Source organism: Panthera onca, chromosome B2 (genome assembly GCF_046562875.1).
Source record: "Panthera onca isolate mPanOnc1 chromosome B2, mPanOnc1 haplotype 2, whole genome shotgun sequence".
NCBI classification, from domain to species: Eukaryota; Metazoa; Chordata; class Mammalia; order Carnivora; family Felidae; genus Panthera; species Panthera onca.
Window position 1 is genome coordinate 51,984,519 of NC_138343.1, and position 12,638 is coordinate 51,997,156.

Consider the following 12,638-nt stretch of genomic DNA (forward strand, 5'->3'; position numbering starts at 1 on the left):
GGCTCAAACTCACACACGGTCATGGGGCTCACACGGGGCTTTCAAGGGCTTCAAACTCAAACTGTGAGATCACGATCTGGGCCAAAATTGAGTCTGATGACTAACCTACTGAGCCACCCAGGTTCCCCTAGTTAGTTATTGTTATAGGTGACATTCTTTCTGTTAGGGGTGGCTTTATCTGCCTTGAAGCCTTGTCTTAAACTGCATTAAAATACATATATTTTTAAAAGTCTTGAAGTGGGGCGCCTGGGTGTCTCAGTCGGTTAAGCGTCCAACTTCGGCTCAGGTCATGATCTCACAGTTTGTGAGCTCGAGCCCCACGTCGGGCTCTGTGCTGACAGCTCAGAGCCTGAAGCCTGCTTCAGATTCTGTGTCTCCCTCTCTCTTTCTGCCCCCTCCCCACTCACGCTCTGTCTCTCTCTCTCTCTCAAAAAGAAATAAACATTAAAAAAAAATTAAAAAAAATAAAAGTCTTGAAGGGACACAAGCTTAGTCTATTGATACTCGCTTTTGTCATTATTCAGTTCAAATTCCAACAGTTCTGTGAAGCCATCAGCAATCCTTAATGATATAAGCAGTTTATCATTTCTTCCTCTTACCTGTTAAATAAAGACCTACATGCTTTCCACTTCTAGTTCCTCACACTGGGTTGTGCTATTAGCTCCCTTTCCCTGAGCTGGTGTCCCCTCTTCACCTGGCTTAGGCTCCTTAAGGGTCAGGTCAATTTTACATCTTCCATCCCTCTAAGGGCAGAAAGCCTTTAGCACAGTATCTTTCATAGATTCTCCCTCTCCACTTACAGTTTCCTCTCTTTCATTAGCTATTTAATAATTAACACTCTAGTAGATATCCTTCTTTGAGATTTCACTTGATTTATGTATGAATGAGTATCTTAACAAAATTAGATTTCCTATGGGCCCATTGTAACTTATGTGGTCTAAATATTCTTGCTATTTTTAAGTAAGTGTATATTTATGAATGCAATCCCAAATGCTCATAAGAAACATTCAGAATTATTTTTGCACATTGAGAAAGCAAACCAGTAAGTGAAATACCACACAGATAACATGAATTGAATGAGTCGGATGATTGTGTATCAGAAATGAAGACCAGGGTTGCAAAAATATTGGGGTGCTTGGGTGGCTGAGTCAGTTAAGCATCTGACTTCAGCTCAGGTCATGTTCTTGCAGTTTGTGAGTTGGGGCCCAGAGTCGGGCTCTGTGCTGACAGCTCAGAGCCTGGAGCCTGCTTCAGATTCTGTGTCTCCCTCTCTCTTCTCCTGCCCTGCTTGCACTCTCTCTCTCAAAAATAAATAAACATTATAAAAATTAAAAAATATATATTAAAAGGTTAGACATGTAAATTACAGGAACAGAAGACAAAAGTCACATATATAAAAACCAAGATAATTCTCTAGATACTGTGGAAAAAAACAAACTATAAATCACAGATAACACAATCTGGAAGCCTACTTTTGTTCTGTCTTGGAACTTGCTTTTACTTTCTGACTTAGTCCTTTGCTCACTGCTGCTTCAGCATCTAGAATATGTAAATCTCATCCTCCAGTCTAAGTCTACTTACTCATCAATCAAGACCTAACTCAAATCCCAATAGTTTCACATTTTCCCCAAGTGTTTTATTCAGGGCAAAATATCCATAAAAGTCATTTTTAAGGTCAATTCCATTTTATGATAATTTACATATCATGCCAAAAGCTTAAAATGTGCTTATTATGACCCTAAGTTTCATTTTTCCCGTACTAGGCTGCATTTTTAACGTTTGCTGCAAGTGGCTATACTTTGAAGACTATATGGTTATACAATCATCAGAAACATTCCTAACAGATTTACGGAGCTGTAGACAAATTTTTAAAATAAATTTTATTTAAATTATTAATAATTGCTGTAATTATTTTGTGTTGAAACCAAATTATAATGCCTCTATTCCCCTAACCTTGCTCCTAGAGTGACCTGCTTTTCACGCAGGTATTCCTATTTTAAAGAATATCTTTTCATCTCAAGTCAGCAACCACAACAGTCCAGAGTGGATGCCCAATCTTTGATGATGTTTAAAACTGCTCTTTCACACAAAAAGGTACCTGCACAAGTACCGTTCTACCGCCTTTCCACCTCCTGGTCTTTTCCAAGCCTGGAAACACTCAGGCGGTTGGGTAGGGTCCCGCATTGCTGGGCTGATTGGAATTATCTACTGCAGGTCCCTTCCGCCCCGCTCTCCCGAGGGCGGTGCAACCCTCCCCTCCCCCCCCCCCCCCCCCGCATTCCAGAGCCTAGGACGCGGGGGGGGGGGGGGGCTGGTGAGAGCTCAACCCGCTCTCCCGAGGCCCACCCTTCCCAGGTAAGCGCGGGGGTCCTCTGGGGTCTCCAGGTGTCGGGACTCGCCATCTCCCGAGAGCCCGGAGGGCGGAGGGGAAGGAAGACTTTATACTTGGCGGGTGGAGGCTTGGGTTTCTGAGTTCAGACAGGTTCCGAGGCGCTTTCTGGCAGCGCGGGGTTTGGCGTGACACGACTCGGGACTTGTTGCAACTGGTCCGCCCGCCCGCCTGCGCTCACTTAGCTGTGCACCCAGGCCGGGGAGGCGCGGTCGGGGCCGGATCCCGCTTCCCTCCGCCGACCTGACGCGCGGCAGGTAACTCCCCTCCCCTCGCCTCCCTCCCTCCGCCTCGCCGCTTCCTGGGAGGCAAACGTTCGGCGGCGGGCACGGCTGCGCGCGGCTCGGGGGCGCTCCTGGCCGTAAGTGGGGCTCCGGGCTGCCCTCCGCGGCCCGGGCGGGCGGGGGCGGCGGGGTCCCGAGGCTGCACCCACCGCGGGCCCGCCCGGCAGGGGGAGGGGAAGGGAGGGGAGCTCCCCTGGGGAGCCCGCGCGGATCGGCATTTCGGTCTCCTCTGTTGGGTGTACTTTCTCTCATTCGCGTGTAGGTGAGAGTGCGTCGGGAAGTTTGAAAAGTTGTCTCCGGCGGGGTGTGGGCTCGGGTTCCCCCGGGGACAGGCGCCGCCCCCCGTGGACGCGGGATCTGTTTCCCCCGCGGCTGTCCGAGCTGGCGGCGGACCCCGGGGAGGAAGCGGTGGCGAGGGTCTGGGAAGCGCCTCGTGGGAGGAAGTAAAGGGGGGAACGTGGTCGGGCCGGGGGCAGGGGTGCGGTGGGGGGCGTAGGCTGAAGAAGGGCCAGAGTGTTCTTTCGATCTCCCCTGGGGTTTGCAACTGGAAGGGAAGGTTACTCTTGACCGAATCTCGTTTCTTGTTTGTATCCAATCCGCCTCCTCCCCCGAATTAGTCCAGACCTGTGCTTTCCAACCTCGAGTCGGCCGGCCTGAGTGTGGGTCTGGGTCCGGGTCCTTGGTTCGCTGGCTAGGTGATTCTGGTACATACCGGATTTTGAGAACCACTGCTCTAGAGGGAAAGGAGTTTGTTTCTGGAAAGGTACTTGGAAAGGTACTCTTCTCTGTGACACGTTGGGGGAATTATCACCTATAAAATAAGGTGTGTGAGGAGGCATAGTGCCTGTGTGTTCAAGCTTCTGCGTTCGTGTGTAAAGAGACAGTGGTGCTTTGTAGGGAGGAGGGTGTGAGGACACAGGATACCATGCTGATCATGCATGGAGTGATGAGGTTCTTGGTTCTAGGGTCTCGACCCAGAAGTGGAGATGAGAACTCAGGAGTCCAGAACACTGAGAAAAAGCCATGCTGGCGACAGGAAGTCAAAGCTGTAGACCAAGATGGCCAGCAACTCATTTCCAGATTCCCACACATTTTGCCAGGTCACTGGCAGACACCTCCCCTCTTTCCCTTTCTCATCCCCAACCAATGCAAGAGCCCCAGGGAAATCCATGACTGAGTCTGAATCAGTCCCGACAAGAGATAGGACAAGGCTACAGCGATGAAAGGGAGGGCCTTAGAAGAGAAAGTTACTTAAAATTTTTTTTTTTTTAATTTCGTTTTTCAAAATAATTAAATAAGAATGCTGTGAAACAGGATGGAGTCAGGGTTGGGGGTCGGTCTTTTTTTGTTATGTTTGTTTTTTTCCCTGTCTTCCTGCAATTCCCAGAATGGTGACAGTCCCCACACCTTCCAGTTTCAAATTCCACCCCCTGGCTTTTGGGTTTAGGGCACACGTGGTGGACACGCCTATTAAGGCTGCTGGCTGCGCCCTGCACAGCTTGCCTGAGGGGCTGGGTGGATCCTACCTTTAAAGCTGGCACATTCTAGACCACAGATGCTCAGAATTTATTGTGGGAAGCTGTACCTATTGAATAGTTGCTGAAAGGGATTGCATAGGAGACAAACCACACCTCTGGTGCTGACTCAGTGATGTGTTTTGTCATTACTCTTCAGAGATTATTACTGTAACTATAACTGACTAAACTCTTTTGGGATGGGTTAATTAATTTTATTATTCCTTCTGTTGTATCTCCTCCTGCTACCATATCCCCTGTTTATACATTGAGTGTTTTCTTGACCATGACTTCTCCTGCACCTACTTTATTTCTTATTCCATTCCATTATACAATAATAAGTTTCCAAGATGTAACATTGTAGCTTAAGTCTTGAGAATCTGGTGGCGAAAGTATGATCCCAGCAAAGCAGTCCTCTTCTCCATAATCAGGTTGGAGGAGAGCTTTTGAAAAGGCCCCACTTAATCTTAATTTAACTAATTATTTGTCAAATTACAAGTTGTCCTTGTTTAGCTAGTTAGGTAAGTTTGCATATCTGTCCCTCTGTAACTTGTAAAATATGAGTGCTACAAGGATGTTTCACAATTCAGAGTCTGTTCCACACAATGTTACTGCTAATTTTGCAATGCACTTTTGTTTATTTAATTATTTCTAATCTGGAAGTGGCATGTATTTTATAATTTTGTTGGTGAGTTTATCATTTGAGAGTCAGAATACATTCTCCCCACCACCCCCCAAATAGCGTTCTAACTATGGATTTCAAGATATTGTGGGTTAAATTTTATGCAAGTAGCACCTAAGCTCCATCACAAATTAAATCCACTGACATTTCTCTGAGAAAACATTCTGGAGCCTTCAGATGGAGCTTCCTTGTTACTGAGGTAGGCCAGTGGGCATTAGCATTGTTTTGTGGTGTCTGTCTGAGCTCACAAGGGGCATGGGTGGAGGTGGAGTGGGAGAAAGTTGGCTCCAGGTTTGGGAAGAAGGGTTTATCAAGGAGCCAGGAGGCTAACGTATATAGGAGGTAGGGGTAGGGTGATCAGGGAGGCAAAAGATGTTTTCAGCAGCTATGATGCTATAAGGAAGATGAGACTGGATTGGAGAGATGATCCAAATATAAGGGTTATTTATCCATTGGGCACATCTATGTTGGGAAGTGTTTGAATCGTGTGATCATGTGTGATATGAGGAACCTTTTCCTCTGGGGACATCTAATTACTACCCAGTTTGTAATTTCGTTTTATTTTCATACTGTCCTTAGGAGTGAGGCTAGATGTCCCCTAAAGGCACATGACTTTTATCTTTTGAGCTGTGTATGAAGTAATTTGTAGACAGCACCCATCTCTGGGAAAGGTAAGTTAGGGACAGTCAGCCTGTTGAGAACTGGCATAGGGTCAGGTGTAATCTCCATGTTACTGGCAGTGGCCTATTCTAAAGAGTTTACACAAAAGTTAGGCAGTCCTGATACCTAAAGGTTACGACTCTGTGCTCTTATACTCTATCTGTTCATTAAACTTGCATGTATTGACTATTTTGTGCCTAGCAGTGAGTTCCACTCTGGGTAGGAAGGTAACAGGATACTGTTCCTGGATCTCAGGAAGCTGACATTTAAGGGACTTAATAACAATTATAGTCCATTCACTTAGTGTTTCATTCCTATTCTCTGAAAGTTCCAGCAGGCACTGTGTATGTTCATTAATCCTCTGTGAAACTGAACACTAGCAGACCACTTTGTCATGATTTTGGACAAAGTGCCTAAATTCTCTTGGTGTCTCAGGTTTTCCACTAGCCTGTCCCATCCTGCTCTGAAATTCTCTGTGCTTCTTATTGAGGGTACCATAAAATAATGTTACCTAACATCTCCCCATTGTATCACTGGGAAGTTCATTGTTTTCACTTCTTTTGTCAGATTATCATTTCAAAGGGTTTTAGTTCTCTGTCATCAAGTTGCTTCTCTGATTGTATAAGCATTACTCATTTGGGGAAGAAGAGGCAGTTTTCAAAGCCCTAAAAAGTGGCCTCTTCCACCTCAATGGCTGTAGTAGAGTCCTCAGCGGCATGTTCTGCTGTCCTTTATTTCCTGCACAAGCAAGCGAAGGCTTCCTTTCTTCACAGGACTTGGCTCTGACTACTTAGCCTCCTTTGGCTCGTTCAGCAGCTGTTTACAGATGTTTTAAAAGGATCATCTTTTTCGATAAATGTAACTTCTGAATTGTTAGAGAAGGGTGAAATAAAGCTAAGCTGTTCTTAGATTAAGGAGCTGTTGACCGTGTTCCCCACCGATTCCTGGCTTCAGGTGCATTTCTTCCGTTCCTTTCTCATCTCTTGTTGTCCCTCCAATCTTCTGTCTGCTCTTATGGTTTCTGGCCTCTTTCTTCCTTCTTTGTGCTTCTCTTCCTTTACTTTCTTTTCCTCTGTCTTCTCTTCCCTTCTTTCCTCGTCCCTTCTCATCCTTTGGCTCCTCTTCTTTCTCTGCGCCACGTTTCATCTTTTCTTTTAACATCTCCCCCATTTCTTCTATTTATTTGTCTAATTCTCCATCTGTTCATCCATTTATTTGTCTTTATTTCTTGCTGTCACCTTTCAATAGCAGCACAGTTTTTTATTTAGGTACATTGTTTCTTTTCTTTTTTTTTTTAATGTTTATTTTTGAGAGACAGAAAACAGAGCATGAGCAGGGGAGGGGCAGAGAGAGAGGGAGACTCTCTCCCCTCTGAGCTGTAAGCACAGAGCCCAACACGGGGCTGGAACTCACAAACCACGAGATCATGACCTGAGCTGAAGTCACATACTCAGCTGACTGAACCACCCATGCGCCCCAATTTTGGTACATTGTTTATTTCTAAAAGTCTGTAAAATTCAAATAGTATTTAAGTCAAATAACATATTATGGAGGTAATTCTGTTCTCTAATAGTTAAAGTATATTCTAAATAAAATTGCCAGTTCTATTTTAAATGTTTGATACCCTTTTCAACAGTCATTTCTGGCATTTTATACATTAAAAAATATTATTTTCCTTCACAATGGAACATGTGTACAATGATCATCTGATTAAAACTAAATATTGGCCTTATTTGCTATGTTCAATAATTTCCATCTTTGCCTTTGTTATACTCAATTTATTAGATAAGCATTTTACGAAAATCGAGACTTTCATTTTTCTGTTTTCCAAAAACTAAAAAAAAAAACTAAAGTTGCAATAAAGTATTCAAGTAAGAGTACAAATTAGACAGTAAAAAAGAAGGATAATGATGTTATTGAAACTGGATATTGATATGCCCATACCCTCATTGTGCAGTAAGTTGAAATATTTGTTAATTGATGGATTGAAAAGTGGATTTATCACAGGAAAGTTACTTTGAGAGTTATTGTCTAGTGTAGAATGGTTCAAAGATCAAAAGTACTAAGTAGAGGGCTACAATACATATAAATGAACTTTAAAAAAAATCTCAGTAGGAAAATAATACTAATGAAAATTAAAATTACAGCATATGTCTACAATTTGTGTCTACTAACGTCAGGCAAAAAACATCAGTCCATATACAATGAAAGTAACATAAAATGTGCTTCAATGCAAAAGTTTATTTGTGCAATACTAAGCTAATTCTTGTATACTCATACCTGAAGGTATTCTCTGATAAGTCATTCATATCTTGTGTATACTCAAAGCCTTGATTCAATACCCTGTTATTAAGATAGGGTCTTCCCAATATGTTAAATTCTGTGTTCTGTTTGTAGACTAGATTTACTTCCATTTATCAGGTTAAATCTTACATGCAGAGGAGTTAAAACATGAAATATTAAAAGAAAAGACCATAAAATCTCTCTAAGGTTTGGATCTAAAATATGAGTCCACAAAAGTTTGGACAGGAGCCCATGAACATCCTAAGTAGATGTGTGCATGTATCACAAATAGAAGTGATTGATAAAAACATTAATTATTAGAGTGAAAGAAACTAATTATTATTTTTGGTTTTAAGATCCTAACATAGTGGTACCATTATTTGGTGTCTCTTCTCCCTTCTCCCTCACAGTTGCACTGACCTGGGCCTGAAGGACAAGTGGGAATAAAACAGAAGAGCTCCCAGGTGCAGTTTCTGGTTCAGGTCTAGAGCTTTATAAACACCCACCTTCACTCAGTCATTACAGTCATCCAGGGTAGAAACACTGTCAGAGGAATCAAGCACAGTTGTGAGGAGAGATTGCAGGGAACGCTGTTCACAAGTAATCCACAGGACCTAGAAATCCATCTACAAATCGAGCAGCGAGCAGCATTTCACACACTTAAAAAAAAAAAAGTATTTATTTATACTTTTTTTGCTTAACTTCCATGTGTGTGAATGAGAGAAGCCAATGAAGAAGACAGTAAAAGGTCTGAACTAGAGTGGGCTAGTTTTCCAATCTGATTTTTGGGGGGAATTTCTGAGGGAAAATAAAAAAGAAGTACTTCATTTCAACTGTGATATAGCTATCTAAGCAGGCTTAATGAAAAGGGAATCCTGAAGGAAAAGACTAATAAAGGATTGTTAGACGTTGGGATTGCTTTGCGTGTTTTATATATCTATAGGGCTCTTTATACAAATTAAACTAAAATCTTACCAAGCTAGATATATTATGACATTTATTGGGGCAGGGCATTTTAACTAAATAAACTTGTGTCTACTTGAGCAGTTTCCACAATATTATTTCTGTTTTAAACCTCTACTTTTTAACGGTCCAAGATTTTTGTTATTGCTGCTAAATACTTAGAACCCTGACTTTTGGTAGCCATTCCCAACATACATAAGGAAAATACATTTTCTTAAGACATTTTGTTTGCGAACTTTCACTTTAGCATAGATGAAGCACACTGTTTTTGTTACACGTAGTTGGAAAGCCACTTTCATAGTTCATATTGGAGCACATGTTTCTGATGATTTCCTACAGCACCTGCCCCTCTGTAATGTCAGCGTGCACCAAGATTGGCTTTCTTGTTGTCTCAAGTAGACTCAAAAGGTGGGACAAGAGTGCGTATGACACCCATTGAGTATTTCACTCCTTGGGGCCCTTGTAACCTGCATTGTGTGCATGCTCACCTAAATGTATCAAGTCTTTGTTACATATTCTATAGAGGTTCAGAACTGAGGTCAAAAGATCCGAACCCACTTCCTATGGTAATAGGATTTGTGGATAGGTGTAAAGTGGGGAGGGTTATTGAGGCAAACGATGGAGGGAATAGATAGATCCCTAGTAATTTCACCTTTGTGATTGACTACAAGTGAGGGAAGAATGGATCATAGATCCCAGCATACTTAGAATGTAAGACAATAGGCCTTATCTATGACAGCAGTGATACTCCAAATGAGGAATACCCAATATGACTCAGGCACAGATAAATTAGAATAAACAGCTTGGTGGCCTTCCAGGAACTTCCATTTTGGTGAGGGGGATATGGGCAATGGCAAGTAAACAAACACCTTGATTATTTTACATGATGGTAAGTGCTAAAAGTTAAATAAAACCAGGTAATAGAATTAAGCATAGCTGAAAGGTAGGTCTTGAAAAAAAATTTTTTAAGTGTATTTATTTTGAGAGAGAGACAGCACACAGGCACTCACACATGCACAGGGCAGAGAGAGAGAGAGAGAGAGAGAGAAGAGAGACTTCCAAGCAGGCTCCATGTACACCATCAGTGTGGAGCCCGGTGTGGGGCTTGAACTCAGGAAGTATGAGATCCTCACAAGAGCTGAAATCAAGAGTTGAATGCTCAACCAACTGAGCCACCCAGGAGCCCTGGTTAGATCCTTTTTTTTTTTTTAATTAAATTTTTTAATGTTCATTTTTGAGGGAGAGGGAGAGAGATGGAGCATGAGAGGGGTAGGGGCAGAGAGGGAGGGAGACACAGAACCTGAAGCAGGCTCTAGGTTCAAGCTGTCAGCACAGAGCCCATCGCTGGGCTCTCAGGAACTGTGAGATCATGACCTGAGCTGAAGTCAGACACTTAACTGACTGAGCCACCTAGCACCCCTCCCCTGCCCACCCCGGGTAGGTCCTTTTTAAAATGGGTAGTCTGGAATGCCTCTCTAAGGAGGTACCACATGAGTAAGACAGGAATGAAAAGAAAGAGAATTCTAGGCTGTTGGAATGACTAGTGCAAAGATCCTGAAATGGGAATTAACTTGGCATGTTTAATATAAAAAAGTGAGCCTATTAAATAGCGGGGAAAGTGTCCAGAAACCAGTGGAATATATGAGTCTGGAGCCTAGGAGAGCAGTCCTATCTGGAGATTTTCGAGAGTCATCAAAAATTGATATAGAATATTTCCTACTGTAAGACTGGATGACATTATCCTGGGGAGAATATTGACAGAGAACAGTGAAGGTACAGATAAGTAAAGTTCTGAAGTCTAAGCCCAGATAGTAGGAACACATTTGAAAGATACTCTTCGCCTCCTGTCCTAGAACCCAACATTGAGGCTATCTCAGCAATGATTTTCAGATACCTTTGGCAGTGACAGTAGTCGGTATTAAAAACCATTTCCCCTGGTACTATAGCATTGTCAAGGGAGAAACAAACAAAACAAAAGAAAACTAAAACAACAGACACTTACCTGTTGTAAGTTTTGCCTACCTTTACAGTAGAGAGATGGATAGGCTTCTTGAAACGAGAATCTGGGTTTTCATGTGGATGATGTGTTGGATAAACTTAAGCATCACAGTGTTCTGTTTTACCATGTTGGAAAATACGGACTTTTAAACTTCTCAGCATTGCTCTGGAATGTATAGTTTAATTGCACCTTAATGATATACCAAACATCTATAATCATAACCTGTTTAAACACCCAGTGAATCCTTTCTTTCTGCTGAAATAAGTTCATATAATAACAGAACTGATATCAAAAACAGAAGAGAAATGAGTCCCACTTTATAGCTAATTTGTATCATGTTGAAAAACAAGACTTTGAACTTTATTTCATGAAGATTAATTTAAATACGTAGAAACTATTTTCATAATGACTTAACATAATTAAACATCTCAAAATACAGTTCTTAGGGAGAATTCCCAATTGACACTTGATACCATTTCTATCCTTCTGACAAAGTGCTCATTTGAAATTAGTATTTATGTTTATTTTTAATAGAGATCTATGGATTTATCTATTTACTTTTACAGTGCTCATTAGGTTTCTAATTATTCTTTTAAAAGCCCATTTCAACAGGTAATATTTTGTATTATCAAAAAATTAACCTCCATTTAATTGAAACAAATATGTGCTTCAGTGTTACAAAGTTCTGCATGGATATTATCATTTTTTTTTCTTTTTTACTCTCAAGTTAGTTAACCTATAAATGTAGTTTTGGCTTCAGTAGAATCCAGTGATACATTTCTTACATATGATGCCCAGTGTTCAACCCAACCAGTGCCCTCCTTAATGCCTGTCACCCATTTAACCCACTCCCTGCCACTTACTGCCATCAACCTTCAGTTTGCTGTCTGTATTTAAGAGTCTTTTATGGTTTGCCTCCCTCTGTGTTTGTATCTTATTTTTTCTTCCCTTCCCCTATGTTTGTTAGTTTCTCAAATTCCACATGTGAGTGAGCTCATATCTGTCTTTCTCTGACTGACTTATTTCACTTAGCATAATTCTCTCCATTTCTGTCCACATTGTTGCAGATGGCAAGATTTCATTCTTCTTCATCACCGAGTAGTATTCCATTGTGTGTATGTACGTATACATACATACACGTGTATACGTACATATACACACACCACATCATCTTTATCCATTCATCAGCTGAGGGACATTTAGGCTTTTTCCATACTTCGGCTATTGTTGATAGTGCTGCTGTAAACATTGGGGTGCCTGTGTCCCATTCAAATCAGCATTTTTGTATCCCTTGGATAAATTCCTAGTAGTGCAATTGCTGGGTCATAGGGTAGTTCTATTTTTAATTTTTTGAGGAACCTCCACACTGTTTTCTCACAGTGGCCGAGCCAGTTTGCATTCCCACCAACAGAGCAATAAGGTTCCCCTTTCTCATAAAACAAATAATCCAGTGAAGAGATGGGCAGAAGACATGAATAGACACTTTTCCAAAGAAGACATCCAGATGGCAAACAGACACACGAAAAGATGCTCAACATCGCTCATTATCAGGGAAATACAAATCAAAACTATAGTGAGATACCACCTCACACCTGTCAGAATGGCTAAAATTAACAACTCAGGAAACAACAGATGTTGGCGAGGATGTGGGTATGATCATTGAAAAGAATTTATACTTCAGGATTTTTTTGCCGTATCCTGTTTAGTCAACTCCTTCTGTAATGCTGAGTTATTAAAGCAGTATATCATTAGCTTGCTATGTGACACTTATGTAGTGAGCATTGATAATTGTGCTCACCACACATAATCTCAACCATCACAGAGCTTACAGTCTAGTGAAGAAGACAGAATAATGCATTTAAAT

The 12,638-nt window shown here is 41.7% G+C and overlaps 1 protein-coding gene across 2 annotated transcripts in view; it reads left to right on the plus strand.

The window, feature by feature from the left end:
* The first annotated feature begins 2,403 nt into the window (after positions 1 to 2,403).
* Positions 2,404 to 12,638, plus strand: part of SACK1B (scaffolding CK1 anchoring protein B) — a 90,293-nt gene continuing 80,058 nt past the window's right edge. The window contains exon 1 of one of the 2 annotated variants that reach the window (XM_060615780.3): positions 2,404 to 2,646. The gene's annotated coding sequence lies outside the window, so the exon portion shown is untranslated. Of the gene's footprint in view, positions 2,647 to 2,685; positions 2,751 to 12,638 lie in introns of those variants that run through there. The other variant, XM_060615781.3, reaches the window with a different exon arrangement.